The sequence below is a fragment of the Eptatretus burgeri genome, chromosome 2, assembly GCF_056783735.1.
Source record: "Eptatretus burgeri isolate ZD-2024b chromosome 2, Ebu_testis_v1, whole genome shotgun sequence".
Taxonomy (NCBI): domain Eukaryota; kingdom Metazoa; phylum Chordata; class Myxini; order Myxiniformes; family Myxinidae; genus Eptatretus; species Eptatretus burgeri.
Window position 1 is genome coordinate 148,844,925 of NC_140962.1, and position 25,050 is coordinate 148,869,974.

Here is a 25,050-nt window from a genome sequence, read left to right on the forward strand (position 1 = left end):
CCAGCGTACTACGACGTATGCCAGCGTGCTTTTAATGTATACAAAATTACCCATAACGTATTGGACATGTGCCAGGTTGGTTCGGCAAATTTTTCATACGTTGGCATACGCTGGCTAAAACGTCAAGGTGTGACAGCGGCTATGAGAGCGTACATCAAAAACCATTCAGCGGCGGAAATTAAACTTTACCGGATATAACATGACAATGTAATTTCGCGGTCACTCTTTTGAAGTCAACATTGGCCAATTTTCTAAAATCCTCAATTTTCATCTGATCGACTAGAAATTTGAACGGGATTTGCATATGAAGTCATTGAATTCAATCACCAACTATTTTTGAGGTCAACTTCGGCCAAAAGGTAAACATAAGAAATTTCTGAAATCCACAATTTTCATCCGATTGAATTAAAATTTGAACAGGATTTTCATAAAAAATGATCATTATATGTCACGTGGTCTGGCAACCATATTGGATCTCAGGGAAAATCTTTGAAAATATTCGTCGGAGAAACTCCTTAACCGATCAATGCAAAATTTAACTAATTGATCAACCACCCATGGGAAATATGGTTTGTAAAGATGACGTCATCGGTCACGTGGTCTGGCAGCCATATTACATCAAAGAAAAAAAATAACCAAAAAAAAAAAGTTGGCTCGCACGAATTCCTTCTCAAGACTGCAGAGGGTATGTAATCTAGTATTCGAAGAATACCATTTAGTTTTTTTCTTTTCTTTGCATAAGCCTCCTTGTGTGCTCCTATAACTTACAAATAATTCCGTGGCAGAAATATAAAAATATTTAATTCAGGTGAGAGGGAAAAGCTTCTCACAATTACACTTCCTTTCCAGTTTTCAGGTTTGCCCAATTACCTCATTACCATGATAATAGGTCCTGGTAGTGAATTCTAAACTTGGAGGGTGGGAGGGAGAAGGAAATCATTAGAATCATTTGTGACGTCATTCCATTCCACTGCCGGGTGTAAATGTGTTTCTGCTTTTAACTTCCTCCTGTGAGCTTTTCCTGTTTAAATCGACTTCTCTTTGGTGGTTTTATCATCTCTGAGATTGGATTGCTGCCTCGACTTCTTTGGCAAAGGTAAGCTGAGTCTTTTTCTTCTCATGCTTTTATGAGTTTCATGATCTTTGCAAGTTTGTGGGTCTTGCTGTCCATCTTATGACTTTTCCAGACCTGACACCTGGAAAGGCGTAAAGATTTTCACAAAGTTTTTTTTTTTTTTTTTTTGTGATTACTGTCGAGGCGTAACACACAGAAACACACAACAAGGGGAGCAGGAGACGAGAGGGCCAGGAAAAGGAAGGACAAAACATTGGGGAACAGAGACATGAGATCTGTGGAAGGGATGGGGCAGAGTACACAGGATAAACAAGATGGACACTCCAGGGACTTTCAGGAAGGAATGGAGGGAATTTGAAGGAGGTGGGTTTAGGGTGGATTAGCGGGGGTAGAAAAGATCAAGGTTTTGAATGCGGCAAGATAAAAGATGGTGGTTAACAGCTGTTTTGAAGACCTGGTGGGAAGAATGAGATTGAAGAGAGTGGGAGTTTGTTCCAAAGGCGGGAAAAAAAAGTCATGAAAGAGTGAAGGTGTGCAGTGATGCTTGATTTTGGTAGTTTTACTAGAAGGGGGTTGCTGGTGGAACTTGAGCACCCTGTGGAAAAATGTGGGGACATATCTCAGACAGAGCAAGGGGGGCGAGGGGGGGGGGTGTTGAGGCTGGAGAGAAGATGGTAGAAGACAGAAAGACCACCAAACGATCTTTCCCAGGAAAGATCGTGGCAGATAGTGAGACCCAGAAGCTTGAATAAAAGGACTTCTTCAAGAGGATTGTTGAGAAAGTAGATGCGGGATGGGGGGGGAGTGTTTTCTCAACAGTCCTTTCAGAAAGATATAGTGAGAGTGTGAGATTGTCAAGGTTGAAAGCCATTTTCCACGTGGTGGATTAGCTCGTGATTTTATCCATATCTGCAGAGAGCGAAGAAGCTGCTGTTTGCTAATCTGAGGGATGACAGATGGTACGGCAGAGGGTGGAGTCATCAGCAAAGTGATAACGAGGATTTTCCAGAGAGTCCGAGAGATCATTGATGAAAACCAAAAAAAGAACAGGGTGCAGATACTGTGTTGAGGAACTCCAGCCTGGAAAGGAAGAGGGGGTGAGAGATCTCCATTTAGGGCCACACATTGACTGCAACAGGATAAGAAGTCTGAGAGCCATGAGTGGAAATGTCCTTGGATACCATAGCAAGAGAGATTGGTGAGTAGGACAGGGTGTCAGACCATATCAAAGGCACGTGGTATTTCTCAGAAGATGGCTCCGATTTCATGTCTGACACTGAGTACCTCCATCCATTGTTGGGAGAGCAGAAGCAGCATATCCAGGGTAGAGTGACCTGCTCTAAATCCAAATGAAGATGGGAAATCAAGCCATTGGAGAAGAGGAAGAGTTTAATGTCTGAAGCAATGATGGATTCCATAAGCTTGCTGATAATTGGGAGAAGGCTGATTGGTCTGTAGTTGCAGGGATCTGCTTTTGCACCTTTTTAATGCAGAGAAGTAATGCTTGCTGATTTCCAAACAGTTGGCAGATGACCTTGAGCAAATAAGAGGGATAATAGAACAGAGAGAGTGTGAGCAAGTTTTTTTTCTGGTTTTCATCAATGATCTCTCCTACTCTCTGGAAAATCCTCTATATCGCTTTGCTGATGACTCCACCCTCTGCCATACTATCGTTCATCCCTCAGACCGGCAAGCAGCGGCTTCTTCGCTCACTGCAGATCTGGATAAAATCACAAACTTGTCCAACACATGGAACATGTCTTTCAATCCGGACAAATCTCACACTCTCACTTTGTCTCTCCAAAAGGACCGTTTGGAACCCCCCCCCCCATCTACTTTCTCAACAATGCTCAAAAAATTTAGAGCACTTTCCCTCGACTCGACCATCGAACCTCCTGGTGGTTCAATACGTCCCCATCTTGTGCATTCATTTCTTCCAACACTGATCTGAACTCTCAATGATTAAGTGTTTTTAATTAATCAAGTTTAACCTTTTAATCATGTCACCTCTCAAAAACTGGATGATTTTTCCTGTAGCTGTTGCTGTATTTTGCAGTGTTATTTTACAACTTTCCCTCCTCTCTCTCCTCCATTTTATGGTTGCATAATGTCGTCAGGCCGTGTCTGCATCCAATCATTGCCTCTGCCCCGTCGGTTCGAATTCATGTTGTGCCACTTTCTCCCAAGGTAACCTGCACCGATTCAACACCTCAGTTAACCATTCAAACACATCAGCCCCCTTATTCTGTGAAGTGACTTCATGCCACCAATTGTTGTCACTTCAAAATTCTCACAGAACTCCTTCGGAAAATCAAATGCTGCTCAGATTCTGATGTATCTGTGCTCTCGTCTACTTCAATAGAATACCGAGGAAACAATCTAGCTTTTGTCCACACCTGCTCAGAAATGTCTTGAGACATGTCTCCAATGCGAGATGGTATTGTATTTCGACAGAGACTGATACTGGAAAACAGATCCTTCAGAAATGTCCTGAGAAAATGTATGCATTGCACACATTTTCTGCAGCCATTGTCAAGCGGTCTTTCACAACTTCATCGATGGCAAATGGTTTTCCACTCTTACAGATGAGTTCTGCAATGCCGTAGCTCACTCATAATCGAGGACCCCTTTTTTTGAACTTTTGAGCTTCTTACAAATGCTTTTTACTTCTTCCAAGTCATGTTTGCACCTTGTCAAGTCTCCCTCTGGTGTATGCTCCCCTTCAATCCCATCCCTCAACTCAAACTGTGTTACCACGACTCTGCCGAAGACCAGGCAGAATGTCTAAACTCGCATGTACCCAAACCATCCTGCTCTGTTCTTAAAGTACCTTCATCTAACTGCCAGGATAAGAGCAGCTGTGCCTCTCATTGCTGATGTGGAAAAGATTACACACACATACTGGCTTGACACATGGAACATGTCCTTCAATCCCGAAAAGTCTCATCTCACGGTCTCACCAAATGTGTCTTGAAGGATTGTCAAATGAACCCACCCATATATTTCCTTGGCCATCCATTGTAAGAGGTTCATTGTCTTGAATTTCTCAGCCTCACCATAAGCCATGCCTTTTTCTCGGCTGACTACACAGCAAAGTTGGCTTCCAAACCTACAGATTGGGCATCCTCCATTGCAGATTGGACATCCTCTGTTGATCCAAGTCTTTCTTTGTAAAATCAGAGTTTTCCCTGATAGACATATCACAACACACCACAATCTACAAGGTATTTATCCATCAATCAATATTGTACTGTTCTCGGCTATGAGTTGCCCACCCATGCCGACATTTGTCTTCTCTCGATTCTGTGGAATCTCAAACTCTCTAAATTATTGGAATCCTCCATGATAATGTTGAAGCACCATGTTAACTGCTGTTACATCATCGGCCTGTCAGTGGTCATTCTGTTTTCTCCTGTCCATTCTCCAACGTGGCTCCATCTGCTCCCTCAATCTTCCGACCCATCAAAGCAACTCCAGGATGCATGCGTTCTTCCAGTATCCCCCTCCTGGTTAAACATCCAAAATCCAGGCTGACTACACATCTCATCTCTTTTATTCCTCACTTCCCCTGCCTATGGATTAAACACCTTCCAAAGACTGTTCTGTCTCACTCTCTTCCCTCCAGGACTTCAAGATAGCACTGCATCTTCATCTCCTATCATCTCCATTTCTATCCCATTATCTTTATTACCCCCATTAACCTTTCCAATGTTATTCAAATGTTCATATTATTATCTCGCATCGATGAGCACAATCTCGCTGTAAACGGTGTAAACAAACCCACCCTGAGTCCGTGACAGTTCTGCTCACATCTAAACTGGAAATATCACAACACACCACAGGTTGTGTGTTCACCTCTTCTTTATCTCCCTCACTCGATTTTGTTCAACCTCAATATTCATACCTGGACTTTCAGATTGATTATTTATCAAATGCATCAGAAGAGTACTTTGTAAACTTTAACAACAACAAGGTTGAAGTCCTGCGGTCTGAATGTGACTGGTCAGGGTGAGTTGAAGGTTTGATTCATAAAAGATAAAGAAACTTTATGTAATATTTTTGTGATGATAATAATTTATACATCATTGCTACAATGTGAAGTTTCGAAGGTCTAAAAGTGTCGTGGAATTTCCAGAAAATCAGGTGGAGACAAAAGATGGAGAATTTGCCGCTGGATATGACCACAGTAATGGCAAGGTGAAATCGGCACAGCAAGTCTGACGTCATTACATTCTTTTGTGATGTCATGAAACTGACACACCTGTATTACTTCCTTGAAGGATCTAATATCCATGCAGTTTGAAAACAGCTTCATCATTTTAGGTAATGTAAAGATGGTTCGGTTTCTGGTTGTGGAATAACAGATTATTATTTGATTTTATTACAAGGATTGATATTAAAACATTTTGAGAATAACAAAGGAGGATAAATATTAAATAAATGTGACAGTTACATATGGTTCACACTTGTGTTTGGTCCCGATGTGTTTGTCTACCTATGTTTGGTATCTTCCTTATTTTACAATAAGTTTCACATTTACCTGTTTTACCAACTTTGTAACCAGTACATATGTATGAGGGCGAGTTAAAATGTTTTCCCATTTTTTAAACAAGTTTTAGAACCAGAAACATGATTTATTTTCACGGCTTCAATAGAATCATCCAGTATTGGGAATAAGGTGACGCTGTTTAGAAACTTCACAGAAAAGGATGAACATCTGTGTCAAGTTTATTGGTGTAGGCTCGTTAGTTATGGTTCAGGGGTTGGGGGGTGTGTGGACGTGAGGGAGGAAAGGATGGATGGGGAGGGGGGGGCGAGGATGAACAGTGTGGGGGGGGGACGGATATGGACGGGGAGTGTAGTGATGGGGCAGTTGGAGGAGTGATGAAGGAAATGGATTGACGACATTTGACGAACAAACCGTCACTTTTATCCAAATCCAACATGGAATTGCGACCATTCAAACTTTTGCCAACATTGGTCCAACCTTGCTGTGCTTGCTCGACAGTATTGCTCTCTCTCCTCCTCCTCCTCTTCCCTTTATAAGGGGATCATCCTGTTGTTAACGATAAAATAAAACTACAAGAACTCAAGTGTAGTGAATATCCCACGTTTATTATTATTGTTCATGTTGCTCCAACGATAAACCAATGATCTGTGTAAGAATGCTCGCAGAGTGAAGAGAAGCAACGTCAGTGAAATACCCGGTTTATCTGGTTTTCCTCGTTCTTCTTTATTTATATCTGACGTCTCTCGTTCTGCTTCATGTTTATTGCAAATTCACTCCTTTCTGCTTCACAGGTCATCGAAACATTTTTCCATGAAAAAAACAATGTTCAGGAAAAGGTTTTTCCAGGTGAAAAGTTTCCTAATAACGTAATTTGTTCAACGTAATTATAGAATAGTGAATACACAATGGCATTGTGACGTCATGGAGCATGCCATGTCCTCCATATGCTGGTTAAAGTTTTTATTTGTGGGTGCAAAGGATAATTGATGGGCTAGGATGTGGCTAATGGGAAGTGGGTTTTCAAGGCCAAGGCATCCCAATGCTGGGTTAACAATGGGCCCAAGTGGATCAGAGAGTCTAGTGGGGGCCGGTCGGGAGAGGGGTGCGGAGTGGGCCCAAGTGATCAGGAAAATGACTCTTGCTGCCATGTGCCAGAGGGCTCCTCCCCCCCCCCCTTCCCAGGATTCTGCATCCAGCAGAGTAGCTTGGGGTGGAGGGGTTGGTGCCCAGAAGTGGCACGGGATGCCACATTTCAGTCATATGGGAAGCCGAAAGGGGGAGCCACACCTCTCAGCCGAGAGATTGTGTGAAGGCACTGAGAGAAAATTTTAGGATGAGGCCCAAACTTGTTAGATCACCAATATGCGGAGTGCCGGGTGAATTAGTTACGTGAAACGGTGTTTTTGAAAATGTTAGAACTGATAGGGATGTGCCACTTTTAATGTCTACAGCCACTGGGATAACATTGCATCCCAATTGTTAGTGTAGGGGAAGGTTGGTGTGGGGAATAGATAGGGATGTTACCCCTCCACTCCCCCCCCCATCCCATCTCCTCATCATTGTGTTATGGTCCGTGCCTTTATCTTCCTCCTGGGAGATAGATTAGTTTAAAGGGATTCAATGGCTCAGGAAGGATAGCTTAGCTTAGAGGGATTTATAGGGTCAGTTTAGTGTGGGATAGGATCGGGCTGAAGTTGGCCATCATACCTGTTGCCACCCTACGCTTCTGCCAACCACTGACTAGACCATCTGCCATCCCATACCATCTACAGCTACTTAACTACCTTGACAGTTATGCCTGTCAGCCATGACTTGCCATTGTCAACCATGTCAATTTGCTACCTGCCACATGCTGCTCACTTGCTGTGCCACAGTGTACTTATCTACTGCGTCATTTTGTTAAGCCATAAAGGCCATAAGACTCCACACCCTGCTTCAAGATCAAATGGCCAAGTTTCCTTTTACTTATTAGGCCATAAGGGCCATCTGCTTTTTTGTATTTGACAACGTGGGCTGAGGACTCACCGCTTCTTGAGAGGCCACTTGGGCCCTTTGGGCAGTTTTGCAGACCCTCCAGGCCAGTCGCAAAGCTACATTTGTGGAGAGGTTGTTTGGTCCAGGTGAGCACCGGGTGCTGATAGGCCTGTGGTCAATGACGACAATTGTAGGGCCATGACCCAGGGCCCTAATAGACAGCATTAGAGTCTGATACCGGGTAGGAGGGTCCAAAGACTTCATGAGCTTCAATTGACCCTATGAGGAAAAGAAGAAGATGCCCTCCTGGTAACTCTAATCGGAAATTATATCCAGTCACATGACATCTGTTGACGTGAAGCTGGACCACTTTCAGACTTCCAATTCACATGGTGTTGAGGCCTTTAAACACATGATACAGTGAGGAAGTCAAGAGAGGCAGGAGAAGGAAGGAAAAAAAATCAGTGTGGAACAGAGAAGTGAGGAGATCTGTGGAAGGGAGAGGGATGGAGTGGGGTACACAGGGTAAACAAGATGAATACTGGGGATTTTCAGGTCCTCACACGACAGGGACTTTCAGGAACGAAAGCAGGGAATTCGCAGGAGGTGAGTTTGGGGAGGATTAGCTGGGGTAGAAAAGATTGTGGTTTTGGATGGGGGAAGATAAGAGATTGTGGTGAACAGCTTGAAGACCCGGAAGGAAGAGTGGGATTGAAGAGAGTGTGGGAGTTTGTTCCAAAGGTGGGAAAAAAGAAGAATGAAACAACAAAGATGAGCAGCGATTCTTGATTTTGGTAGTTTTACCAGAAGGGGTTGCTGAGGGACTTTGAGCGCCTTGCGGAAGTAAGAGGGGACATATCTGAGACAGAGCAGGGGGGACCAGGCCAGAGAGGAGACGGCAGAAGACAGAAAGACCACCGATCTGCCTGTGGTGAGAGAGTGAGAAACCCAAAGGGAGCCTCATCGCAGGAGATACCAATGATCCTAAATGCCTTGGTTTCCACAGCATGAAGCCAAGAAAGGTGAGAGGTGGGAGCGTCAGCCCAGATGGGAGAGCACTACTCCATTAGGCTGCGGACCAAAGCTTTGTATGTGGTCAGGAGCTCAGGTGTGCCAAGTAGTGACTTTGCACTACAGACGATGCCCACTCGGCGACTGGCTTTGATGGACAGCTTGGAAATGTGGCTTTCCCAGGAAAGATAATGGCAGATAGTGTGATGCAAAAAGTTGAATGAAAGGACTTCTTCAAGAGTATTGTTGAGAAAGTAGATGGGGGGGGGGAGTTCCAGATGGTCCTTTCGGAGAAACAAAGTGAGAGATTTGTCAGAATTGAAAGACATGTTCCACGTGTTGGAACAGCTTGTGATTTTATCCAGATCTGCATAGGGTGAAAGAGGCTGCTGCTTGCCGATCTGAGGGATGATAAATGGTATGGCAGAGGGTGGAGTCATCAGCAAAGCGATAAAGAGGGTTTTCCAGAGAGTCGGAGAGATCATTGATGAAAACCAGAAAAAGAACAGGGCCCAGAACACTACCTCGAGGAACTCCAGCCTAGACAGGAAGAGGGAATGGGAGAACTCCATTATGGTCCACATGTTCGCTGCGACAAGAGAGGACGTCTGGGAGCCATGAGTGGAGATGGCCTTGGATACCATAGGAAGAGAGTTTTGTTGAGCAGGGCAGGGTGCCAGACCATGTCAAAAGGATGTGATATGTCTTGGGAGAGGGCTCTGATTTCATGTTTGGCATTTAGGACCTCCATCCATTGTTGTGAGAGCAGTAGCAGCATATCTAGTGCGGAGTGACCTGGTGAATCCAAATTGATGATTGAGAATCAAGCCATTGGAGAAGAAGGATTTCATGTCAAAAGTAACGATGGATTCCATAACCTTGCTGATGATTGGGAGAAGACTGATTGGTCTGTCATTGCAGGGATCTGCTTTTGCACCTTTTTATGCAGAGCAGTGATGTTTGTTGATTTCCAAGCGAATGGCAGATGACCTTGAGCAAATAAAAGTGAATGGAAGAGAGAGATGGTGAGCCAGAGCAGAAGAGCAGGTTTTTAGAACACGTGAGCTGATGCCGTCAGGACCGGTTGCAGAATCTGAGATGAGGTTTGACAGCAAGCTCTGCATTTTTTCAGGAGAGAAGGACACAGAGTCCAGGAACAGCTTGGTATGACTGAGTAAGGTCAGTCCAGACGGTGATGGGTTTGGGACAAGATTTAGAAGCAACCACGAAGTTTAGGCATTCGGCCTTTTCATGGGCAGTGTTAGCTGTGCAGCCATTTGAGCTAAGGGAGGTGATGGATTGGGAACATACACCAGAAACAGACTTAAAAAGACACCACCAGGATTTGGAGGAGGTAGACAGGTTTGTGAGTTCAGACTTGACATGAGAAATATGTTATTTTCTGGCCCTCCTGAGGGTAGACACACACTTGTTCCGAGCTTTGTGGAAGGAACTGAGATTGCCTTCGGCTGGATTAGCCTTCCATGAGGTGAAGGCAAGTCATTTCACGACAACTGCCTTGCCACAAGTTTCAGTGTATTGTTACGAATTTGGGAACTCGAATGCACACAACATACAGGTTCCTTTAGTCAGCTATGTCGATAAGTGCTTGTTCCCTAGATAGCTCATCTTTCATTGTTTAAATGTTCAGAAATCGATTAGATGCGCTGCGGATCGATTTAATAGTTAGGGAATGAACAATGGAGACATCCCTCCCCCTCTTCTGCGAAGAAGAAGAACCACCCTGCCGTCCTGTGACTCATGATGTCAACAACTCCCTCCCACCCGTGGCTCAGCGGGGGATGGAGCACGAGGGCATGAGTCATGAGTCACACCAGGAGCGGGGGAAGGGCGGGAGAAGGATAAGAGGAGATCTTTTCTTTTGTTCGTGGGCAGAGTTGGAGAGGGAGTTGAGGGGAGTCATTCAGCAGACAGTCGGGTCCTGCTTGGCTTGCGTTGGGGTTGAAGCCTTCGGAAGCTTTTTGCTTTGGCTGGCTCAGTGAGCTTCGGCTGAGGCCTGGCTCGGGTGAAGGCTTTTTGGAGGCTTCTTGCTTTGATGGTCCCATGAGCTTCGGCTTCTGCTTGGCTCGGGAGAGCTTTTTGCTTCAAGCTGCCCTGTTTGGAAGGAAGTTAAGCCGGTCGCTCGGCTTGAGCTGCGAGTGGCGCCTTCTTCTTCTTGGTTCGTGGAGCTCTTTGTTCTCCATTTTGGTTCCCGGCTTGGTGCAACTCATCGACCTCTTCATGGAGGTGGTTCCTCGGGAAAGCGACGCATCAACGGGAAGGATCGGCGCCTCGTCTCACCAGCACATGTTGAGAAGTGCGGGAGGATTCGCAGGAGCTCGGGAAGGATCGCAGTTCATGGCGATTGGATCCAGCTGGCTCTCGCTGGAGCCCAGGTCCGAACAACTTGAAGACCACACGAGGTGGAGAGGTTCGAGATAGGTTCTGAGTTTCAGCTCACCTGTCCTCCGAGCTGGAGCTCGTTATTAAAGGCCTCTGCCACCATTTCTTGGGTGTGTGTGTGTGTGTGTGTGTGTGTGCGTGCGTACGTGTGTCCGTGGGCCCGTCTAATAAGTAGGAACTGCTGTTAAGTGCAAAAGACTGTACATAATAAGTAGACGGTTGTAGTTCTTTTGTCGTGCTTTTGTTGCTTGTATAATTGCATACGTGTTTTGCCTTGTTTAATTGCATACGTGTTTCATTATAATAAATGTCCTTGTGTGAATGTAAACCTGTTCGTTGCGTCCATTCCCTCATTGAACTGCCCCATCTTGCACTCGGAATATAGTTGGTTTTTAAATAGCCGGTAAAGTGATCGGGTCCAACGGGACTGCGCGATAATACCCCGCTCGGTTATCCCAAAAGGAAGCGAGCTGCTTAAGCGGCTCGTTTCCAAGCGGTTCCGTTGAGGTCCAATCTCTCGGTAACCTACCCGCGTGAATAATTAGCTAAATCGAAGATTTGGCGATCGGACCCTGTAGCACGGGTAGAGTGCGGTCAAGGTTGTGGTGTGGTTAAAAACACACCCGTGGCTGGGTTCCTGTGTTGATCCGGAAATCCGCTACTGGATTGTCCGTTCGGTGGGCGAAGCGACCGCTATTGGTTAGACATGGTTGTTCGCACGCCGACGGGTGGGAAATCTACAACAGTATCATGGGTGTGAGAAAGGGTAGGACAACTGAAGATGACATTGGATAAATCTGTGCATGAGAGATAGCAAGTTTCGTTGAAAGAATTCCCAGGATGAATTGATGTCAGAGGAAGTAAAGAATGGAGATCAGTCTGGAAGTTTGATGGCTGCTTGAAGTCTCTGTCAGTTGGCCTCAGTGAAATGCCAGACTTGATGGCGCTGAGGTGCTTCTCTAATAACAGCCAGAGATATGTCTACTTTGACAAGTTTGTGTTCAGATGAACGATTGGAGCAGGGTACGAACAGCAGATATTTTCAGTGAAATTGGTCAAAATCAGATCCTGAAGAGATATAGTACCAATGGTAGAGATTTGGGTCGGGAAGTTGAGAGATTGTGTCAGTCCCAACGAGTCACGGAAGTCTTTTGCTGAAGTTGCATTGCAGGTGAGAGAGGTACCCACACCCAGCCAACTGGCATGATGACAAATGAAGTCACCACATATGAAGAAGAGAGAGTTTGGATGAGTGGATGGAAGTTGGTCCATGTTTTCGAAGGGCGAGATGTAAATGGAGTCGTCAATTTTTAGTGGATGGTACAACACACACATAAACATGAGGTGGGACTGGAGGGAAGCCAGAGCCAGAGGTATTCCTTGGGGTGTGGGGGAGAGAGGGCAGTGTATGGTGAGTGAGGAATAGAGTCTTTGGTGAAGAGAGCAACTCTGCCACCAGGACAAGGCTCAGTTTGGTCATACCAGAGGGGGGAGTAATCAGAGAGAAATATTAGGGAGATAGAGATGTCTTGAAGGAGGAAAGTTTCTGTTGAGCTGATTACGTCTGGTTTGTCAGTGGCAACCTGTATGGAAAGATCTGTTAGGTTTGAGTGAATGCCCCAGATGTTTGAGGTCCACACTGTTAAGGAAGAGGGAGAAGCTTTAGGGAGCAGGGGAGGGAAGGGGGAGTGTAGGACGAGGGAGGAGAGGGGGACGTGGGGAGAGTTGTTGAAAGAGTGTGGGGGATTCCAGAAGAGTGAGGGGAGAGGGCGGGATTAGGAGGAGAAAAGGCTCAGTGGTGATGGGTTGAAGTACAGTGGGGAGTAACAAGCTCAAATGAGCTAAGATTCTCGTCCTCTTAATGATGACGTTATAAAAACGAATATGACGTCATTGTGATGTATCAGGTTTGCGATAAATTATCTGTGCTAATGCCTGGCTTGATCCCCGCAAACAAAATTCAAACAGCTTGCCTAGTTTTCGAGATAATGGTATAGGCGATTTCCATTAGCGGCGATATTATGACGTCTACTTTTTTTCTAGGAAGAATTTCCAAAATCGGAGATGGTTACTGCCTGCGCGTGCGCTTTCTGCATATACGTGGCAAGTTTCACGAAGATCCGATGAAAACTCTGGGTTGTGAAACAAAAAATGTCAAAAATAGGAATGACGTCATAAAAAATTGATATGACATCATAGTGAATTATCATATGTGCGGTAATTCACCTCTGCTTATGCCCTGTTCGATTCCCACAAACAGAATTCAAAAAGCTTGCCTAGTTTCGGAGATAATTTTTTAGGCGATTTCCATTAGCGGAGATATTTTGAGGTCATAACTTTTTTTTCTCGGAGGAATTTTCAAAATCGGAGATGGTTTCTGTCTGCGCAGGGTATTTTTACATGTATACACCAAGTTTCAGGAAGTTTCGATGAAAACTGTAGGCTGTGAAACAAAAAAGTCCACAAGAACAACAACGTGAGTAAGACTTAGAGATCCTCCACGAGGATCTAAAAAGAGAGGAGTTAAGGGCAAATGACAATTGGAGGAGGTGGAGTGATGAGATGGAAGAGAGAGGGTGGGGGAAGGAAGAGACTTGGTAGAGGGATGGTGAACAAAGGAGCAGTCGGTGGGGGGGGTGGGGTGTTCAAGATTTGAGGTGTTTAGAAGCATGGGAGGTGTGCTGAGAGGAAGGAAGGAGCATGTTTGTGGTGATGAATGTACTGACTGAGAGAGTGAGATATCTGTTAGGTTGGAATGGAGCCCACAGATGTTAGAACACTGCACATTTTGGGACAACAGAGGAGGAGCTGATGGTGAAGTAGAAGACAGTGATTAGTTGCCAACAGTGGAGGTAGGATGAGGAGCACGATGGGAGGGGTAAGGAGAGACGATGACAGGTGAGGGATGAGGAGGAGGTAGATTCAAGAAGGTGATGTGAATTGGTACTGAAGATGGAAAAAAAACAGTACGATTGGTGGAACACCAACATGCATTGCAAACTGGGATGTTGAAAATTTTTAAGTCAGAGATGTGATTAAAGACATTATGTGAGGGATGCAATAAAGGATAATTAAGAGAATGGAGAAAAGAAACATTGTAACAGTGGGACTTTTTAGACATGGGATGAAGGAAAGGTCAAATTGAAAACAGTCTTTTTGAGAAGAAAAAGAGTAGTGAATTATGATACAATACCGAGAACCACACGTGTGAAAGAGGAAGTTGAAACATTTTAAGAGACCATTTTTTTGTTTTGTATTTTTTTGATAAAGATTGCTTAAGATTAGGAAAAGGAAAGGTTGAAGAATATATCGTGAAGGTGTATGGTGAATATGGTTCTGCAAAAGTAGATGGAAGATCGGCAAAAGAAGGATGAAGAATAGTCAGTGCAGGAAGTCATGTGGTTATGTGGGGTATTATGTGAGGGAAAAGGTATTTTTTGTTGTATTTTTTTTATATTTTAAGACATGAAACAGAGGGTATCGTTGAGAGGGATGGAAGGAGGGTGGAGAGAAAATTGGAGAAAATAAGAATTTGGAGAATAAGGAGAAAATATAATAAACACGATCACGCACATGAACGGGAAGAAGGGTAGGCCTCAAGGAAACCCGGTATGAAAAGACGATGAAAACTCAACAATTAGCACAAGTTTTAACACAAGACCGATCCAGAAACGCACAGTAAACACAGAGTAAATAATGCAACAAAAATTACTGTAAAACTTATCTTTGAGAAAGTCAGCAGACACCCCGAAAAAGAACCACCACCATCGCTCAAGAACCGGAACCAGAAATTAAATGTTGAAGGTGAAGGAGGTTTTATTAAAAGCATTTCATGATGGATTATGAAAAAAACTTTCAATGAACATGGAGACCATGGATCCAGTGTTAATCAATGAATTTATCTTGACCCCTTGACCCCTCCCAAAGAACAGTCTTTGTTGGACTGTTCCCTAAACCGATTCTATCCAATCATCTGAGCGACATCCATTTTCTTGCCCTGTTGCTTTGCTCTCCTCTGCAAGGCAACCTAATTTAAAGTTTCCCTCTTTGATGACTCAGCAATTTGAGAAAGCATTCCTTTTGCTATTAACACTTTGAGAAACACTCGGTCAATATCAAGCTGAATGAGATTTGCATTCAGCTTCATAGTGAGCTAGTTTTCAACAAAAGTGGCATTTACCCTTTCCTTTAGGTCGTCCACTATTTGCTAGTTCTTCCTTAAACCAAATTTTATCCTTAAGATGCTGAGTTAGTGCAGTCTGTTGTTGAGCCATGGTTTCCATGAGACTTTGCTGCTGTTTGAGCAGGTCTTACAATGGTTTGGAGATATTCGGGATACTTGCGTTCTATGCATAATCAGCATTGGCTTCTGGCACAGACACTTTCTTTATAGTTCCTTTTCTCCCCTTCTGTTTGCTTGTTTTGGCAATTTCTGCTACAAAACGTGAAGCCAATACTCGCCCATCAACAAATGTGCAGTTTGTTACCCTGAGAATATGTTTCATTCATTGCTATCTCAAGCTTGGCTCTCAAAAGCCTTCCATAAATTGGTCTCTCAGCATGCTGTCACTTTCCATTACCTTTGCTGGCATCATGCTTTTCAGCCTATCCAGAAATAACACCAGTCCATGTGAAAAGTCCGAGAGGCTCTCAACTTCCTCCTGCTCTCGCTCATAAAAACCTCTCAGTAACTGTGACGCTGACACCCTTTCTCCAAATATTTGCCTTGAAGCAGTTAAAACTTCCTGACTGTCCACACAATGGTAAAATCTCAACTCACATTTGGCATATCCCTTTAAATAGAATGCCAAAATTTCTACTGTTTCTCTACCCCAAATGCCTTCAGCACATAGCCTTCTCTCCGCATCCTCAATCCACTCATCAGCTGGTTGCTGGCCACTATATTTCTGAAGCTTACATTCCCAGACAATCATAACAGATCTGTTGGCACCAGACGCTTGCTTCTCTTGAAGCTCTCTCATCGCAGCCTGGCTCTCATCTCATTCTCTCTCTGGTTAAGGCCTCTACTTTAGCTTTCAATTCATTAAAGTCAATATCACCAGCCATGGTACCTATATATCACACATTCAATGCACGCCACTGAAGAATATCAATGTAACAATGCATGTGTTACCGATCAGGATATATATCACATGATCACATGACCACAATTTGTTGATGTTCATACCTTGCCATTCATAAACGTACAGTTCCAGATTAATTTGATGATCTTCGCCATGCTGTATAAATAGAATATGCAAAAATACAAATCGATTGAATCAAATAGAGTCCTTCTATCCAACTTCTTCAGCTTGGTCTGGATCTCTCATTCAACATCTACTATCTCAGGGTAGAATCTGGACATCCATTGTCATCTCCATCTGTCACTCATTAGTATTCTGGATGCTGGTCTCCACTGAACCAGTAACCGTTTCTCCACATGCAATCCCACTTCTGACACCACAAATGTAACCGATGGCCAAGGGTATCAAATGATGCAGAACCTGCCAGGTAGTAAACTGGTTTGTATTAATTAGCCCCCGTTGGACTTAGTCCAAATGTTGGAAATCTGGGTTTATGGATTTGGTCTCAATTTTTTGTGTCCAGGCATGCATGTGTGCATCTGCAACCATATCTCAGACATGTATGGATCGATTTTATTTGTACTTGGAAAAAAGACAACACATGATGGTGTACATATCATCATTTTGCACGTCATTTTTTCGCCATTAGATCCAAGATGGCCGACTGCCGTCCATTTTAGTTGTAAAAAGTATGTGTCAAACATGTCCTCAACCATTTCTCGGACATGCATTTTCCAATCTTATTCAAACTTGGCACACAGATAATGAATGATGGTTTACATATGTACATCATTTTTATCGACATCAGGTACAAGATGGCTGATGATTCCAAGATTCCTAACCTAATTGCTCTTTATATTAATATATTTGCTCTTTCATTACTTTAAGGTTTTCTAATCTTCAATCTCCATTTGCAGGTTTCAATTCAACTCTGATTTACACTCTTCTCTGACCACAAGGAGATGGCTTATTATTCTTCCTCTGATATCGGAGATAGTTTGGATGAACTCAAATGCCCAGTTTGCTATGAACTCTACAAGGAGCCCATTGCTTTGCCATGCGGCCACTCGTTTTGCCGTGTGTGCATCATGAAATCTTGGGAGAGCAGGGAAAAAGGCACGTGTCGTGTTTGTCCAAATTGTCGTGACGTTTTTCCACACAAACCAAAACTCAAGAAGAATTTGATCATTGCCAACTTAGTAGAAAAGATGAAGTTGAAAAAGAGAGAGGTTGGGTTAGAGGTTGATGTCAGAGATGTGGAACATGGTGGTGGGAAAGTTAAGGAAGGTTTAAAATCAGGGGTCACTGAGAGTTACTGTGAGCTTTGTAATGGAGAGGCAGTCAAGAGGTGTGCACCTTGTGAGATCCTCTGCTGTGAGAAACACCTGAAACCTCATCAACAGAAAGGGCACAAACTGGTGGATCCTGGAGTGAATATTGAGGAACTAAGATGCATTGAGCATGGAAAGCCAATCCTACTCTATTGTAAGGATGATGGGAGCTTCATGTGCATCAAGTGCACAGGTGGACAACATCAGGACCACAAAGTTGTGGATGTGGAGATTGCTCATGCTGAACTAAAAGTGAGTAAATCAGTGAAAAAATGGTTATTGTATGCATTATATCCAGATATTTTTTATGTGGAGGAGGCTTGTGAATAGGCCTGAATTTTTGGGGTTTTTTTTACTTTCCCATTGGCAATTTCCCATTTCTGATCAGGCCTTTTACGTCATGGGAGTGGAATATTCCTCACAAACCTGAGAATTCTGAGAATGAGTGTCCCATCAGTTGTTTATCACAAGATTATTTACAAGATTGTTTATCAATAGATGGGACAGGTGGCAGAGGTGGTGGTGGTCACATGATTATATTGGCATTTGTGGCTCAGAGATATGCAGTCATGATTTCGTTCCTTTTTTCACGTGCCATTTTTTCCGAATGAGGAATTAATTGCTGAGTGGCTTTTATGGGGTTTTAATTTAAGATAGTCACGTGGAGACACTGAACATGTTGTCACAACATTTTTTGAAAAATATAGTACAGTAACAGGCGATAATGAGTGAGTATGTACATTTTCACTTGTGAGCTAAAAAGAACAGTGATCCAGAGTCATGTATACTGAGTACAAGTACAATATAGCTGAGTTTCCTGGACCATTGATGCGTCATCTAAGAAGAGATAACAAACACTCAGCTCCACTATAGAAAATTGTTGTAAAAATAATAACTGTGCCACCACTGGTCTGTTCTGTGGAGGGCACGTGACAGCACTGGACCAATCATGTTCAGTGATGTACCTCGGGCTGCATCGCTAATACTTGGTGGCCTCGGCTTCACTTTTTAACCCCCTCTAATTTTTGCTCATTCACTCGTGATAGTGAGCTAAACAGTATAGTGATCAAGAATCATGCATACTAAGTACAATATAGCTGAGTTTAGTGGACTGTCAACACTTCGTCGAGGAGGAGGTAATAAACACTTAGCTTCACCCATCCATTGAGACCATACTCCTACATACTCTCTGCAGAGTGATGGTGCTGACTAAACAGTTTCATGGGCTATTGGGCACAATGCTGGACAGGGCACCGCTCTGACACAGGATACCAACAAGCCGGTATTCATTTTGCTGACCTCAGAAGGATGACAGGCAGAGTTAATCCCACCTGGTATTAATTAACCAGCGAAGCAGGATTTGAACTCAGGATATTAGGATCCCAAGCCCACCACCATAACCATTAAGACAACACCAGGCATTCTTAGCTCCATTATAGTACAAAGAAAAGATGTGCTATTGTTGATCATTCACCTGTACAAGACATGAAGGGGAATGAATTTAAGCTTTTTCAGGTAACCAACTGATACAAAGGTGAAATTGTTGATTTTACATTAATCTGATATGGGTTCAAGGCCACCAAAATAAGTTTGTTTTGAAATAAAGAAGAAAGGTCATGGCCCTCATCTTTTAACTTCAACACTGATGAAGGCTAAATAAAGATTAATCGTCACAAAATTTTCATAATTGTAAAAAAAGTGTTTTTTGATAAAGCAGAAGGATGCAGTTAAGTTAAATCCCAACCACCCCACATCTGCCCCCGTCTCCCCCACCTTTCCAGCTAACAAAAAAAACACACCAAAGCACTTTTATTGTTTTGGTCCGGTGTTGATATTTTGGACTGGTGTTGATGGGGCACAGGCATGATGGGCCGAATAGCCTAATCCTGCATCTAATTTCCTTGTGTGTTTCCTTATGTATCCACATTATAAAACTCACCGAACTGTCTGTTATGCAGTCTATCTAATCGGTGTAAAACAACTTCCTGTTTAGGAAATTCATAATGAAGAACTTTGCAGGCAGGATGATCAATCAAAGAGTTTGTGGACAGGGTGATTTATCAATTAGTTTGTCAGCAGGGTGATTCATCAATGAGTTTGTAGAGAGGGCGATTCCTAAATGAGTTTGTAGACAAGAAAATTCATCAATGGATTTGTGGGCTGGGTGATTCATCAATGAGTTTGTAGGTATGGAGATTCATCAATGGGTTTGTCGGCAAGTTGATTCATCATTGAGTTTGTAGGTATGGAGATTCATCAATGAGTTTGAAGGCAGGGAGATTCATCAATGAGTTTGGAGGTATGGAGATGGTTCAATTGGTTTGTTGGCAGGGAGATTCCTAAATGAGTTTGAAGACAAGAAAATTCATCAATAAGCTTGGCGGTTGGGAGACTCAAGGATGAGTTTGTAGGCAGGGAGATTCATCAATGACTTTGTCGGAATGGAGTTTCATCAATGGGTTTGGTGGCAGGGAGATTCATCAATGAGTTTATAGGCAGGGAGATTCATCAATAAGTTTGGCGGTAAGGAGATTCATCAATGAGTTTGTCGGCAGCGAGATTCTTCAATGAGTTTGTTAGTAGGGAGATTCATCAATGAGTTTATAGGCAGGGAGATTCATCAATAAGTTTTGTCGTTAGGGAGATTCATCAATGAGTTTGTAGGAAGGGAGATTCATCAATGAGTTTTGTCGTTAGGGAGATTCATCAATGAGTTTGTAGGAAGGGAGATTCATCAATGAGTTTGTAGCTATGGAGTTTCATCAATGAGTTTGTCAGCAGGGAGATTCATCAATGAGTTTGCCTGCCCTTAAATGAATATGAAGATCAGTTACATCTGTTATCTTTCATTGGTGGATGTTTAAGATCTCACATTCATCTGACTCTTCCTCTGTTTCAATTAATCTTGTATTGTGTGCCCTTCCTAACCTGGTAAAATGATTCTCTTTCGTTGTGATTTTTAAAGTATTTTGTTCCTTGTTAAAAATTCATTTTGAGAGCTGGAAGGATAACCAAAACCCCTCGAGATATATACAATCTCATCTGTGTTATCTAGCCTGGGTTAGAATCCTGAACTAGCTCTATAATGTTTTTGTGCTGTTTCGTAGACAATGTGATTTGAGAAGAAGAAGAATTCATTTTGAATAATTTGCAAATAAACACTATACCTTTCATGTTCTTTCCTCTATATTTCAAGACCTTGTGTATCACATCTTGGACAAGCCGCAAATGTATTCAAACCCAGATAGCTGATAGCAGGTGATCCATCTATCATCCAGACCCCAATCGTGTGATTCTTCATCTTCTTTCCAATCAGAAAAATCCCTTGTATTTAATTAGTCTTTTTGTACCAAAGCAGCATACAGTTTTAAAACCCATTTACACTACATCCTGAATACAGTTCAATACCAGAAAAAACTTTCAAAATTGTTTGATGTTTCTTGTTGGAAATTTTAAGTTTTCAAATATTTTCTTGCAATTTAAATTGCAAAATACATCTATGTTTACCTTCATACCAATATGTAGTGATGTCATCATGTAATCTCAGTTTAGCTACCTCTCACATAATTATATATCATTATTTAAACGTATGGTGATGTAATCATGGCAGCTTTACCAGTCGTCAACCTTCATAACAACTAATAAGTAGTTTTCGGAGTTAATATTGTTTGGGGAATATATTCTCGTCCAGCTGTAGAGTTAAAGAAAAGAGATTATCATAAAACTATAAACAAATTACCACCATCTTCACTGTGCTTTTTCTCACAAATGTATGTATTAATATAACTTTGTGCAGGATGTTCCTTTTTAATCCACCACAGAGGTTCACGATTCTTCACTTCTATTGTTTCTTTGTTCTGTGCAGGGTGTTTTGGCTGCAAAGTATCCTCATGTATCAGAGTCAATACAAAGTGTTGCATCCCAACTGCAGCAGGTTCAGGAAAAGGAAGAGCAAACAGAGGTGGGAATCACCAAGGAATGGATGTTGTTGGAATAGGTTCATTGCCCCCCACCCCTTCCCCCTTTGAAAAATGGAATGCACTCAAGGGAGATATTCATTCACACCATTATGTTTCGCTTCTAATAAGTCATGGCTATTTTATGATGGGATCGATGTATGAAAATAAAAGGTTTCGAAGTGAACCAACTAATTCTGCAAACAAAATGAAGCAAGCAACAATTAATTAGTTAATGAATTGTATAAACAAAAAATCAAACAAAAAAGATGTTGTGTAGAGCATGAAGCTTGCAAAATCCAGTAAACAAATTTGACCTTAAAAAAGGAATTGGTGGTTGAATTCAATGATCAAATATGCAACTACTCTTCAAATATCAAGTCAATCGGATGAAAATTGAGGATTTTAGAAATCTCACCGAAGTTGTTGACCTTTTCACCTTTTGACCTCAAAAACAATAGGCTTCTTCCTTATGACAAACCCTACCATGTAGTGAAGTTTCATGAAGATCAGTTTAAAATTGTGACCTGTAGGCGATAAACAGGCAAACAGTTAAACAGACAGACAAATAGACAGAATAACAAAATCGACTAACCAATATACATGAAAAATCTAAGATTTTTTTTCGATTTTTCGAAAAATCTTTGATTTTTCAAGGAACAGACAGAAATTGGTGAAAACATAACCTCCTTCACCTTCGGTGGCAGAGGTAGTAAATGAATTTGAAATCCTTCAATGCTAATTTAGACTTGTTGGAGGTTGAAATCTCCCATTTGATTCCTGGATCCAATAAGCTTTGTAGATGAGAGTGACCACTTCATTTTATATTCAAAACCCACTTCTGGTAGCGGTGATCTGATCCCATCCAGCCATAATCCATTGTACCTTTTTTTAAGTTTATACATTTACTTTGAAAGTTTCTTCTTGAACTTTAATTGATTCAATCAATTATTCCTCCCAGCAATCAGGCAGAGATGCTGAGGACATGTTGGAGGAGAAGCGAAGGAGTTTGTGCCAATTTGTGAATGACTCTGTGGATCTGATGAAGAGTGAAATCAACAAAAGGAAAATGGAGAAGCTTTCTCTTCTTGGGAAGCAGAGAGAGAAACTGCAGCAGCAAATGGAGTCTCTACGTCAAGGAAAATCAACGATGGATCTAGCACTCCAGGAGCTGGATACCATTTCTTTTCTACAGGTGTGTTTCATCATCAGCATGTTCCAAAAGTTATATTTTGTTTAGTTGAAGTCTGTCACTATTTAAGTATAATCCTTCATGATTTCATGTCCTGTTACATGTCATGGTCAATGGCAAAATTGCAGTGTACGTTGGTGATATCGGACTCGGACACGATTCTTCAGGGCTCAGATTCGGACTCGGAATGCCAAGGACTCGGACTGGGCCCTATTCTGGCTCGAGTCAGGCAAAATTTAGTGTACAGTAAAAAGTAAAAAGGTCATTTGGACCATCCATTCCATGTCTAACCTTTTAACACGATATCTTCTTCTTCTTCTTCTTTCGGCTGCTCCCGTTCGGGGTCACCACAGCGGATCATCCGTATGATCCGCATAGTGATTTGGCACATGTTTTACGCCGGATGCCCTTCCTGACGCAACCCTGGTCGCCTCTTACAACACAGGGATATGGCACACCTATTTTAACCGGGGTATACACCGGCCCAGTACACTGGTACTCATTTCGCCGACCTCGGAAGGATGACAGGCTGAGTCAACCCCCTGGTGTATTAATTCAGTAGCGCAACGGGGCTTGAACTCAGGACCTCTTGGATCCCAAGCCGCTGCCCTAACCACTGCGCCAACACCAGGCTCCTTTTAACACGATATATCATGCTAAATTATCAAAAGAGATGTGAAAATATCTTCTAAATACATTTTCGAAATAACAAGAGATGCCATTTATAGCATCAAGAAGAAAAGTCTGACGGATGTCGGGTCAGAGTTCAAGAGATCACACACGGCGAGCAGAGAGTTGTTTTGTGTGGGGTTAAATGGCGGACATTTAAACAGAGAAAAACAGTGGCAGGTGTGTATATGAATTTATATTCAGCTGGTTCAATTTCTCAATTTTATAGATAATAATTTATTTATTCCACGTTTGACATAGGGTTCATTTTGCAGGGTCAAGGTGTTAGGGTTAGGTTGAGGTTCAGGTTAAAAATTTGCATGCATGCATTCCCGATAAACATTATTTTATAAATCAGGATTAGGGTTCGGCATAGAGTTAGTTAGGGTTGGGGTAGTACAATTTTTTTATAAAGTTTTAAAATTAAATATCCACTGAAATTCAATGAGATGGATGGAAACTTTTATTTTTCTTTGGGTTAAGGTTTGGGTTACATAATTCAACGTGCAATTTTAAAACAAATCATATCACATTGTGAAATGGATTCGTATGAGCACAAAAAGTGGATGGATGTTCCTGGATGACACAAGTAACCAAATTAGAGCATAAATAAGTTGTAAAATTCATGATTTGAAACAAGGCTTACGGATTAAGTTCCCAAATCATGTATATACAGTCAGAATCGGTTTCCTCGATGGAAAGTAACCCAAAATGTCTTGTAAAATAGAAATTAATCTTTAAAAACAATACATTTCACATTTGCTCTTTGGAATCTGGAGTTGCTAATCTCTGTACACTGTTTACTGCATTCTTTTGTGATGTAATACAGCACTTCAGTCATGCATCTTTATTTAAATGCACAGAGAGATGGAAGTTAGCATGTGAGATCACATTTATCTCCTCTTGCCAAAAATATAATAAATCGTCCCTTTTATAGTCGATCTAAGGATGTTTTCTATCGTTTTCTTTTAAAGCGGTGCATAATATTGGACAACTTGCTTAAATGTTTTCAAAGTTTTTGTTCTTAATGCCCATGAAGGCACTAAATTTGCTGTTACAGTTAATATACAAGTCTCTCATCACTCCAATTACCAAAAATGTAACCTGTGTTGATTAGGAAAAACTTAAAGTGATGTCAATTTTTTTTTCTTCGATAAAATACAACCTAATTATCTCCATCACCGAAGGTGGATACAGGTTATGTTTTCTCCCCTGCCTCTCTGTCTGTGTGTTTGTCTGTTTGTGAACAGGATATCTCAAAATTTTGTGGATGAATTTGGAAGAAATTTGCTGGAGTTTGGGTATATGACACAGACGAAATGATTAGATTTTGGTGAAGATCCGAATCCGGATCCGGATCCGAGAATTTTTCAAGTGATTTTTCACCATTGAGAAATGTACCAAAAATCATAAATGGCATGATATCTCAAAAAGTTGTGGATGGATTCGGAGGAAACTTGGTCGACAAGGTTGAGTGTGCAACAAGGACAAAGTGATTACATTTTGGTGAAGATCTGAATCAAGATCCGGATAATTTTTTTAAAAGTGATTTTTCACCATTGAGAAATGGGGCCAAAAACGATATATACTATGATATTAAAAAAATATATTGGGCTGAATACGTTCTACTGGATCAAGCATTGTGTGACGGAGATATGTGCTCTACCGAGTGCCCTTCTACTTTCTCTCTTATTCCTCAACTTTCATTTTTAATTCAATATTTAACCTCTGGACATATAGTTAACATGTGCATTTAATTTATTTTCATTAAAATCATCTGTAAGAATGTTTTCACGTTTATTTATATTAATTCATTGATTTAATAAAGGCCTAACAAAGCCTAAA

General features: G+C 42.1%; 1 protein-coding gene and 1 pseudogene across 2 annotated transcripts in view; one reads left to right on the forward strand and one right to left on the reverse strand.

Annotated features, from left to right (window-relative positions):
- LOC147033509 (E3 ubiquitin-protein ligase TRIM7-like) overlaps nucleotides 1–25,050 on the reverse strand; it is a 1,095,521-nt gene that overhangs the window by 147,505 nt on the left and 922,966 nt on the right. The gene's annotated exons all lie outside the window — the stretch shown is intronic.
- The window catches only part of LOC147033513 (E3 ubiquitin-protein ligase Midline-1-like), a 50,766-nt pseudogene continuing 28,614 nt past the window's right edge, over nucleotides 2,899–25,050 (forward strand). The window contains exons 1-4 of the transcript XR_015051406.1: nucleotides 2,899–5,398; nucleotides 16,975–17,640; nucleotides 21,254–21,349; nucleotides 22,306–22,539. The product of XR_015051406.1 is annotated as an E3 ubiquitin-protein ligase Midline-1-like (transcript). The remainder of the gene's footprint in view (nucleotides 5,399–16,974; nucleotides 17,641–21,253; nucleotides 21,350–22,305; nucleotides 22,540–25,050) is intronic.